The following is a 12395-nucleotide window of genomic DNA, read 5'->3' as shown; positions in this document are numbered from 1 at the left end:
GGATAATTTACTCCAGTAATTCTAAAATAGAACACTAAAAAACTATAATTATGGATAATTTACTTCATTAGTGATGTAAAATAAGTATAAAAATTTACAATAACAATATTTAATATACTACCAATATCGTCTAGAAAAAGGTTTTCAATAATGTGTAATTCCAAACAGTTATATTATGTTTTCTTTTTATACAAAGATGAAAAAATTGCTATATATCTTCTACATAGAAAATATATCATTCGTACAAATAATTTCTATAACTGAGTTGCTAGACACCGAGATAATTAGCCCAATTAATACAAATCATAAACATTACCAGGTGCATATATATATATATATATATATATATATATATATATGCACGTTATTGGCTATTAATTGAACAATTATTTTCTGAAATTCAACCAATGATAACATTAGAAAACATAATCGATCAAACTCAATTATTCAATTGCACTATTTAATATTCGATGTTATAATTTACATAATTGTATATCGATCTAAATATTCTTAACATATTATAGAAAATCTTTTTTCGTGCAACGCACAAGAGAAAATACTAGTATACTCTAATATATTCGTAGTATATTTGCAACAATTATGCCAATTTTGATTGGTATGAGATTCGAACCTAAGACCTTTCTTATAAAAATTAATGAGTAAGTTAAAAGTTAAACGGAATCTTAACGGAGAAGAGAATATTTAACGAAAAATTTAAGGGGATAATCATACAATTAAGTATGAATTAGGAAATCTCAAGGAAAATATAAATCTAAACAATCTGAACCATCCATTTGATTTAATAATTTGACCGTCATTTTTCTACCCATTATAGGCTAAGAAGAACCCTATCATAGAGGAGGGGGACATTCTATTACACACAAACACTATTGTACTGAACTCACTATACCGAACTATTGTACTGATCAATACATAAATATACATTGGTAACATAATTATCGTCATTGGTGTTCTTGTTGGGAGCTGAGGTAGGCTTCACAAATTACAACCACCTAGCTTATCACTAACGATGGCACGATCAGGATCTAGCAGCTCTCATGGTTTCCGTCAATTGAACAATGGCCACGCTTCGGGTGATCTTCGGGAGCAGCTCAACAGCAACCGTGTGGGAGATCGCTGCGAGGGTGATCTTCGTAGCCAACTAAACAACAATCGTGGCGGAGGTCGCGCTTGTGATGATCGGGACAAGCGACGCCACCGCGTGCAAAGCGTTCTTGTCTACATTGCACGGAGACATTACTTTGTTGAGCTGTCCAAGAATTTCCTGAATTATTTCTCTGGAAATATACAACATAAAAAACCATTCTTACATCTCTGTGGAGTAAAGCAAGATAGAGGGGAAATCTTGAGCAAATTAGAAAAAATAGGTCAACAATGTGTACGATTTTGACTCGAAGGCGGCAATCCTCATATTCATCCAAGCATTGAGGTCAGAAGATTTTCAAAGGCAGTTGAACGCCCACAATCCACGCTCCTATAAGGAGCTAATGAGGACAACCAACCGATATGCTGAGGTAGAGGAGCCTGATAGAAAGAAGAAAGATGAGGAGGAAGGCAGGAGGGTGGGCGACCTGATAAAGTTTGTTCGACCAACCAGGCACCATGCCCAAACCAGTCATCTACAAAGAAGGGAAGGGATGCGTAGCATCGTCTCATCCCACTGCGATACTTGACGCCGCTCACTCATCCGGTTAGCGTGATTCTAAGTCAAGCGGAGGAAATATGAATCATGCAATTTCCACCATAATGCATGAAAGTCTCTCTAAACGTAGACCAGACCAAGTACTGTAGATTCCATAGGCAGGTCGACCACGACACAGATGAGTGCAATGTGTTAAAGCGAAAAATCCAAGAGCTTATCCAGAAGGGCTATTTCAAACAATTTGTGAAGTGATCTGGTCAGTAGCAGCCTCACAACCCACCAAAAAATGTTTTGGTGGAAGGATAATGGCTCTGAACCATCTATCTCGAATACTAGAAAGAGGGAGCATGACTAGATAATAGAGTGAGATGAAGTGGAAAAAGAATCGGTGGATCCCAGGCAAGACAAGAAGCAAACCATACACTTCATTTATGGGGGGGCCCGCGAGAAGAGACACGCCGACCGAGAGAAAGAAATGGAGTCGCTAGTTATACATATGGGAGGTGGTAAGCCTTCCAAGAGGAAAAAAACATAAGCGGGAGGCCATCATTTCTCTGATGATGACCTCCCGGAGGGTCCATTACCTCATCGAGACGCGTTGGTGATCAAGATGGATATCAACGACACCATAGTACATCGCATACTAGTAGACACTGGGACCTTAGTCAACGTGATGTACTACGATGCCTTCACCAAATTGGGGCTACCTAGGAGCCAGCTCAAAGAGATACGAACCCGACTTTCTAAATTTACAGGGAACTCAATAGAGACGGAGGGATCCGTGATCTTGCTAGTAGAGATAAGCACGAGTCACAGTGTCTGCAAGCTGGACATGGAGTTCATCCTGGTAAGACTCACATGTGCACATAACATCATACTAGGGAGGCTGGCTTTGGAGGACCTCAATTCGATAATATCCATGGAGCACTTATGTATGAAGTTTCCCACTCCGAATGGAATAAGGATGGTGAGAGGGGGATCAAAGAGCAGCTCGCAGTTAGAGCTGTCAATACGGGCCAACCCGGCCCATACGGGTTGGCCCGTCACGGGTTGGGGAAAAATGGGCCGGCCCGTTTTTCATACGGGTTGGGAAAATCCCAACCCAACCCGTGGTTTACGGGCTAACGGGCCAGCCCGTTAGCCCGTATTTTTTTAAACTAAAAAATATGTTTTGGAATGGTTTATTTCATTGTTAATCACAATTTACAATTCACAGTTAATCACAACAGTTTTCTCACACCAAAAAAAAAAAAAAAAACAGTGTGAAACACCCAACAACAAGTCAACCACCAAATCACAACGCTCACAACCACCAAATCATATTTACTTGTTCAGTAAATCACAATAAAATTCACAACCTCATCTTATTCATTAACAATAATCATAAAAATAAAAATATATATATAAATTACTACAAGTCCATAACACAGTGGAACAGGCAACTGGAGCAATACCGTAGCCGACAGTCGCGGTGGCGAAGCAGGGCAGGTCGCGGACTCGCGGTGGCTGACTAGTGGAGCAGGGCTGGTCGCGGTGGCAGAGCAAAGCTGGTCTTGGACTCGCGGTTGAGGAACAGGGCTCGTCGTCATCGCCGTCACGGTGTCTCCCGTCAACAAAGCAGTGACGCAGTCGAGACAAGAGTAGCGCCGCCGGCGTCTTCCTCGTCTTGCTCTTGTAGCACCACCAACAGATTGCTGGTTGAGGTCCTTGAGGAGGGAGGAGGTGAAGTAGCAGCAAAGTAGTGTAGGAGACAAAGTGGAATAATCAAATCTAATTAGGGATTTTAGATTGTTTTCAAAAAAAAATTAGGGATTTTAGATTTTTAGGTATAAAGTAATAAATAAATCAATAATATAATATATTATTAATAAGGGATGCCTTAGTGGAGTTAGTGCCTTACGGCTTTACTGTTTGCCTATGTTTTTTTTTAATAATAATTAAATACGGGCCAACCTGTGGGTTATACGGGTTCAACCTATTTAACCCGTAAAAATGCAGGTTAAACGGGCAAGATTGAATACGGGACGGGTTGGGGTTTCTCCGACCCAACCCATCTAAAAACACGGGTAAACGGGCCCAACCTATTTTGACAGCTCTACTCGCAGTTGTTACATCAAAGCTTGTAAGAGAATTAGTCATAAAGATTTGCAGGTCGACACGATTGCAAAAAGAGTGTTGAAGGAGGAGGAGGCAAGGCCCCGCGCCGAGCCTACATTTGAGACGGAAGACGTAGTGATTGTTCCCGCTCGATCGGATAGAGTCGTAAAAATTGACACCAGTTTAGCTCCAAAGTTAAAAGCCTAGATAATGGAGGTCATCCAACGATTTAAAGAAGTGTTCGCATGGGCGCCAGAGGACATGTCAGGTATTGATAGAAGCATCATAACCCATAATTTAGCTGTGGATCCCACCAAGAAACTGGTACAACAGAGAAAGAGATACATGTCAAAAGAACGAAGGGAATTCGTGAAAAAGGAGGTAACCGTGTTGTCGCAGGCTGGGCATGTTAAAGAAATCTATTACCCCCAATGGTTGAGCAACGTAGTCTTAGCCCCCAAAGGGATCCACCTGGAGAATGTGTGTAGATTATACAGACCTCAATAAAGCCTACCCCATGGACCGATTTCCACTGCCAAACATAGATCAGCTGGTGGACGAGACATCGTGTTGCGAATTGATGAGTTTCATGGATGCGTTCTGAGGGTACCATCAGATATCCATGCATGATGAAGATGTCGAGAAGACTACATTCACCACTCCAGAAGGCATATTCTGCTACTTGGTTATGTCGTTTGGCCTAAAAAATGCAGGCGCCACTTATACTCGAACGGTGGCCAAATTATTTAGAAAAGTGTTGGGGCAAAAAATGGAGGCATATGTGGACGACATGATCGTCAAAAGCCGCAGAGCCGCCTCTAGTGTCGAAGACCTTAATGAGGTATTTTCCATTATAAAAGACTTTAATTTGCGCTTGAACCCAAAGAAATGCAGCTTTACAGTTTATGGGGGCAAGTTCTTGGGTTTTATGGTTACCAGAAATGGAATAGAACCAAACCCAGAAAAGGTGAAGACCTATCTTGACATGGAACCCCTGCGGTCCATAAAAGAGGTCTAGAGGCTCAATGGCCGCCTTGCGGCCATAGGTCGGTTTTTGTCTAGATTGGTCGAGCGGTCCCTTCCCTTCTTCCAGATACTGAAGAAGAGCAAGGGGTTTGCTGCGGCACCTCTTCAAAAAGGTTGGCCCACTATTTCTAAGCTCATCCCATCAATGTACTCTCGCATCAACCGTTGGGAAGTTTCTTATGAAATGCCAACTCCGCTAGGATGGCAAAATGGGCCATGCACCTCAACTAATTTGATATTGAATTTAGGCCGAGGTCAGCCATCAAAGGTCAAACTCTTGCAGATTTTATAGTGGAGTGCACGGCTCACGAGGTGATGGAGCAGGTCGAAAATGAGGATAGATGATGGTGGACCTTGTCTATGGATGGTTCTTCCAATAGGAAAGGTTGCGGTGGGGGGTGGTGCTCATCACTCCAGAGGGGTTCCGCGCCTACTATGCCATAAGATTCTACATCAAGCTATCCAATAACGAGGTAGAATATGAGGCCATCCTAAATGGGCTACGGTTAGCAACAGGGCTACGACCAAAGAAAATTTGTATTCAGTGTGACTCTAAGCTGGTAATCAGTCATGTCAAGGGGGAGTATGAGGCCAACAAAGGTAGTATGCAAAGATACAAGGATGCAATGTTGAAAACCCTGCGCGAATTTGAGGGGTATGAAATTCACCAAGTACCCTGCAAACAAAATGCTGACGCTGACATGCTCTCCAAGCTGAGCACTAGAATCCCCAACCACATCCACAAGATCGCTCGATTGGAAGATTTGGAGACTTCAAGCATTGATGTCTCGTGGGTTTGCCCCGTGAAAACTACAAAACCATGCTGGATTGGCCACATTAAAAAATATAAGAAGGATGACACTCTACCAATGGACGAGCAAGATGCTAAGTTGGAAAAGTTACGGGCACCTAGCTACATCATTCTAGATGACATATTATATAAGCGGTCTTATAACGGCACACTCCTAAAGTGTGTGTACCCCCAACAAAGCAGAATTGATGATGAGGGAAGTCCATGAAAAGGTGTGCTCCGTGCACCAGGGAGCGTACACTATAGCTCATCGCATCATGTTGATGGGCTTCTTCTGGCAAAATATGTTGAAGGATTGCGCGGAATACGCCGGGCGATACCCTAAGTGTCAAGAGTTTCAAACGCTACCAGGACAGCCCGCAACTAATTATACTCTTGTGAGTACAACAATTCCCTTATCAAGATGGGGAATAGATTTGGTGGGGGCCCTTCCTACGGGCTCTGGAAGCCGGAAGTACATCATTGTGGTTGTTGACTATTTCACTAAGTGGGTGGAAGCCGAACCTCTTGCCAGCATCACGGAAGCAAGGTGCAAAAAATTTGTGGAAAAAAGTATATTGTGCCGCTTTGGCGTTCCCCTTCAAGTAATCACCGACAATGGATGCCAATTTGAAGTAAGAGAATTCTCAGAGTTCTTGTCAGAATGGGGCATTAAGCATAGTCGGGTAGTGGTCTCATATCCTCAAGCCAATGGTCAGGTGGAGAATGCGAATAGAACTATCCTTGATGTTTAAAAAGAAAGTTGGAGGTAGTTGGCGGAGCGTGGGTTGAAGAGCTTGACAATATTCTTTAGACTTATCACACAACGCCAAGGAGGGCCACTCCGGAAACGCAGTTTGCCCTCACTTATAGATTCGAAGCTAGAGCTCCAATAGAAGTGGTGGTATCAAGTAGGAGAGTAGAGAAATATGAGTCAAGCCGAAATGAATTCCAGCAAGGGGTGGATCTCAACTTCATAGATGAAAAAAAAGGGAAGTTGCATTCTGCAGGATGGAGAACTACAGTCGACAGTTAAAATCTTTTCACGACGCAAAGGTCTGACCCTGATACATCCAAGTAGGTGACTACGTGTTGCGAAGGAGAGAAGCCAACCAGAACTTAGAAGGGGGCAAGTTCGCGAAAAAATGAGAGGGACCTTACGACATAGAAGTAGAAGAGGTTATTCGCCCAGGAACTTATAAATTGATGACCGTAGGAGGTAGATTGATCGATGGGATATGGAACTCAGAGCACTTAACAAAATACTATCAATAAGATGATTCAATGTAACATTAATCATGTTCCGCCCAGATTATTTTCAATAAAGTTATAATTAAGACATCTCGCAATCAGCAGCAGCATCTCCATCAACCGAATCTCTGTCACTAGCAGCAACATCACCAGTAGCAGTTTTTTTACCCTTGGCGTCGGGGTCGGGGTTCTCATCCATCATTGGCAAGCCCATAGCCAATGGATCGAAGTTGGGATCTTTCTCGCAAAGCACCGGATAAATCTATTGTTGCATGGTGTACATTCCAAGGTCAAATGCGACCTGAGATTCTGCCTCAATTGCTTCTTGGCCCACCTTGGTTTTCAAAAACTCCTTAGTTCCCTCAATCGTGCAAATATAATCTTTCGCATCATCCTTAAACTTGGAAGATCGCTTGTAGGTCTCATCCGCAACATTAAGGGCTATAACATGGGACTCCCTCAGTGCTACAATAGTAGCATGAGTCTTCTCATGATCCTCTTGCTCCTACTTCAGCTCAGCTTCCAATGCTACCTGCTCTGCCTTCAGTCTCCCCAACTCATCTTTGCTTACAGCTAACAGCTCTTGAAGGTTTCTCTTTTCTGCGAGGGCCTTGGTGCAAATTATTTCGCACTGAGTATGAAAGGCATGTCCTTCCAGCATAGCCTGTAGCATAAGAATAAAGTAAGCAGCGTCTGCATATAAATAAGTAAATTTTCAAAGTAAACATCCAACCTCTAGCATGTGTTTGAGATATTGCTCCTGTAGCACGGTCACATCCTGGGTACTTAGGAATTGCAAATCGGCGGGAGGGGTAAGGTGCGAAGCGAACCCGGTGGCATTAATGCTCCCATTTAGTATTGAAGCGCTGGGAGGCACGTCCACGCGTAACCAAATCAGGTTAGTCCGAGCACGTGAGTTCTGGACTGGAGAAGTTTCCTCATGCTTGGAGGGCTGGGTGGAAGGACCGGACGACCTCGACAGCCTAGAATTCAGGCCGGGAGTCGCCTCCTCGACGGTCTTCTTTCCTCTCTTATCCATCTTGCTCTTCTTGGATGGCGGATTTTGCCCAGACCGCGACAAGTACCGGTCAACTCTCGAAGACATAGCACCTGCGAAGAAACAAAGTTGGAGTAAACAATTAAGAGAAACAGTCAAGTATCACAAACAATAGAGCGATACCAGGTGAATCAAGGGCAGCTGGTCGAGTCCTCGAAAAACCCAACTTTGCAAACTCCCACTTAGTGTTATATGTTGCAACCTTTAGGGGACCATTTTTTATGAGCTCAACTACCCCCTACGCACGTGGAGACTTTTATCTAAAGGTGGGTGCCATCTAACTCGTGATCCCCACCTGACAGCAAAAGGGGGTGGGCGATCTAGGGAGACAAAGACAAATTTTGATTTCCAGACTTTATTAAAAGTAGAGTGATCATCAAAAAGTTTGAGACGAGGTCTAGAGGAAATAACAACAAAACCTTTACCCTCTCCGGATGACCTACCAACTCTAAACAACGCTTGGAAAAAGCTCAAGGTGGGTTTCACCCCCCCTCTCTCAACACAAGGAAAGAAAACCAGTGATTGCCTGGTAGCCGTTTGGAGCAAGTTGGTCTGGGGCTATCTCATAGTAGTTTAAGAATTCTATAAGGAAGCGGTGAAAAGGAAGCCTAAGCCCAATTGCATGGATAGAAGGTGAACTCCGAAGAATGTGTTAGGGGGATTCATAATAGTAGTGACATTGCGGTTTTGCGTAGGGTTGGAGTGTCGAAAGATATTTGTATGATAAAACGGAAAGTCTGTGACTCCCCGAGTGTCGGTCTCGAAGGAGGGACGTGGAGGTGTGTCAAACGTTCGGGAGTTTACTTGATTGGATCATGCATAGGATTCGAGTGTGGTGAAGGGTGATTTGTGAGTGAGAGTAGTTCATTGGTTGGTTTGAGTGCAAGAGAGTAGTAAAGTAAAAGTGATTTTGTGAATATGTAAAAGGGGTAGGGATTGGATATTGTTCATGAATATTGCATAGTGGAGTGTCTAAGGTCATGGATTAGGATTGCTAGGATATTGTCTATTCAAGAGTGTGTTGTCTTAGTCATTTTCCACCTTTGTGTACTAAGGCTTCTTTGACTTAGGAGTGCCTTCAAGCATCCAAAGTTCTAAGAGGAATTTTATCAAACACTTAAGCTACACACTATCCTACTATTCTTAAGAAGTCCATAGGAACTTTGATTGTGTCAAGCTTCAAATCCTAACTCTAATCAAAGACATGAAAGAGTCAAGAGCTCAATCTCTCATCTAGATTTGCCAAATCCAAACAAGATCTCATCAAAACAACAATCAAAATACAAGAATAGATAATCCATCAACACAAACTCATAGATCCAAAATATAGAAATAAGATCATCACAAAAGCAATTTTCGATCACACAATCCGAATCCCTAGACTAAATTAGCTACTCATAATATGAAATGCAAGCAAAAGCTAATTTAATCCAAGAACAAGATAGCTAAAATTATAGAAATGAAATAGAGATCACCTAGAGAGAAGAAGACCTTCAATCCAAGCTTGTTGTCTTCTACAATGGAGATTGATCTAATCTAAAAACCTAAGAAAAATGGAGAAAGTTCTCCAAAGGAAAAACTAAGAAAAGGAAAACTAAATTTCTGGAATCCTCCTCTGAAAATTCATCAAAAGGGTTTAAATAGTCTCCGAAATGACAACCCTAGCTGAAATTCGCGCATCACTGTCTCCACGCCTCTCACACGCGTGTGAGCGTGCATGGGAAGCTTCTGGAAAGTTTTCACGCCTGCTCACACGCGTGTGGCCTTCTAGTTTGGTCCTCCGGGGCTCCGCTCTTGCCTAGTTTGCTCTTTAAGCTCAACTTTTGGTCCTATTTGCTCCCGGGGCTCCTGTTTTACTTCTTTTAAGCTAAAAGTAGCTTTTGTGCATCAGTTAGTGATTTTCAAGCATTTACGCACATAATTTACCAAGTAAGGATGCTATAGACGTGATAAAACACCCTAAAATGTGCCTGAAATAAGGGTATCTCGGAGTCTTATCAAGTAGCATTAGGCTCAGGTGCAAAAAGGCCAATGTTATGACACACAAGACCCCGGGCATCCTCCAACTCTTGAGGATCTAATTGAGGTCGTATAAGATCTATAAGGGAGTTATCGAGGGGGAAATACGAGCCCTTGCGCCTCTTTCTCATTGGACGAGTTGTTGGGTCAGGCGACGAAGGGTCAAGGTCATATGGAAGATGGGGGGGAATTCCAAATAGGGGAAGAAGGCTCATCATCATCCTCATGAGGTGAATATTCCTCCTCATCATCATCAGAAGAGAATTCATCAACATCAATTGCATTTTGCACATCCATTGAGAAATTTAAAAACTAACCTAGTCAGTGAGCACGGGAAACCAACCTGCCAGCAACCAAAGAAACACTGATAAAAAAACAGGTACATCGCCTCGGCTTAGAGCCGAGGCATGTCGTGTGCCTCGGCCCTGTGCCGAGGCGAAAATGCTTCCGCCTCGACTCAGAGCCAAGGTACTGATCAAAACACCAAAAAAAACTTTCGTAAAAAAAAAAAAAGAAAAACATCAGGAGCACCGCCTCGGCCCTATGCCGAGGACAAAAACGCCCCCGCCTCAGCACAAAACCGAGGCACATCGTTAGGGGCCGAGGTGCCCCACCTCGGCCTCCCCTGTTGCTAGGGTTTGAAAAAAAATTATAATTAGGAGAAGAAAACGTACCAGGAGGTGTAGTGAGACAGAATTGATTGGACGATAAAAAAAAAACAAAAGAAGGAGGGGGAAGAGTTTTTATACTAAAAACAAAGGCTTATAAAAGGAAAGGAAATTATAAGAATTATGATGGAGGTTAGGAAATATTTTCAAAATCCAGGGGATTTCCTTATAAGATCCTGCCTAAAAACTTTATACAAGTTATTATGCTTAAAGTTATACAGGTTATTACTCCCAAGCTTCCTCAGTTACTCCCGCTAGCTAAGGAGTGGGGGGCTGGTGACAAGGTAATTGGGTCAGCACCCGACCCGGAACCACAAGGCGTGGGAAGTCAAACTAACACCCATTATACAAGAAGGACACATTGAAGAGGAGTTACTCCAACGGCTCCTTGGAGTCATTACCCACACTTAGTGTGGATATTAAGCAACCGTTACAAGTACAGAAGAGCCGTTGTACTACAAGTATAAGAAGAACCCTATCATAGAGGAGGGGGACATTCTATTACACACAAACACTATTGTACTGAACTCACTATACCGAACTATTCTAGTAATCAATACATAGATATACATTGGTAACATAATTACCGTCAGAGTGATATCCGTCGAATAGTGAGTATTAGGCATCAGAACATTGATTAATCAAAAAAGGATTTAGTGGTTCAAATCATTATACTTCTAGTATAAACCATATACACTAGATTAGGAAGGTTTTTAATTCACAAATAAAACAAATATAAGATCGTATGTAAGCTCTTTACTAATCATCTGCCAATATATATTCTCGATACTTTCATTTAAGAATATAAAATATCTAAATTATAATATGCAGTGAATTTGATTAACTATTAACTAATTACACAAAAGAAAGTGCGGACAAGTGTTTATAATATAACTAATACAAAATAAAAAAATCTACAAAATGAACACAACAAACACTACAATTATCAAACATTATAAACAAAAGGAATTATCACTAACCACATTCTAGTACTAGTCCAACGAGGCTTGGAGAAAGTATACAAAACTAAGGTTGTCTTTCAAAATCATTTTTCGGGATTTTAGTGTTTGGTAAGAGGGGAGAAAATGTGGTAAATGGAAATTAAGGTGTTTGTCAAAGGAAAAGAAGGTATTTTTCTGGAAAATGATTTTCCCTTTTTTTATTGGAGAAGTCATTTTCAGGAGTCTTCCACTCTTCCTCACGGTTTTCCTTCTCTCATCTGCTTCGACTCTCGCCTCACCAAAAAGCTCTAGAAATCAGTCGGTCAGAACTACTCTCGTTTCCAGTGGAGACTAGTATGTACTAGTCTCCGCGGAAATCAGGAAACCAGAGCAGATCTGCTCTGGTTTCCGTCGGAAATCATGTTTTTTTTTATATAACTTTTTTAATAAATAATATTATTATAATTTTTTTTGTTTTTTAAATAAAATGGGAAAATTGTAATTTTTGCCCCTCCATAATATGCCAATTATCAATGTCACCCCTGAATTATTAGTGGTGTAAATGTTGCCCCTCAATTTTCAAAAGCGGTACATATATTGCCCCTCTCGTAACGAAGGAGGGGCAATATTTACACCACGGGAAGGGCAATATGTGTACCGTTTTTAAAAATTAAGGGGCTATATTTACACCACAATAATTCAAGGGTGACATTAATAATTGACATATTATGGAGGGGCATAAATTACAATTTTTCCAAATAAAATTATTAAAATATAAAATTATACAATTTTACACATTTTCCAGAAAATGAATCAAACACATCAAGACAGTTTTCCAGAATGTAACCAAACACTAGAAAAGAAAATGTTTTCTAAAAAATGA

This window comes from Ipomoea triloba, chromosome 2 (assembly GCF_003576645.1).
Source record: "Ipomoea triloba cultivar NCNSP0323 chromosome 2, ASM357664v1".
NCBI classification, from domain to species: domain Eukaryota; kingdom Viridiplantae; phylum Streptophyta; class Magnoliopsida; order Solanales; family Convolvulaceae; genus Ipomoea; species Ipomoea triloba.
This window is presented reverse-complemented; position numbering follows the sequence as displayed.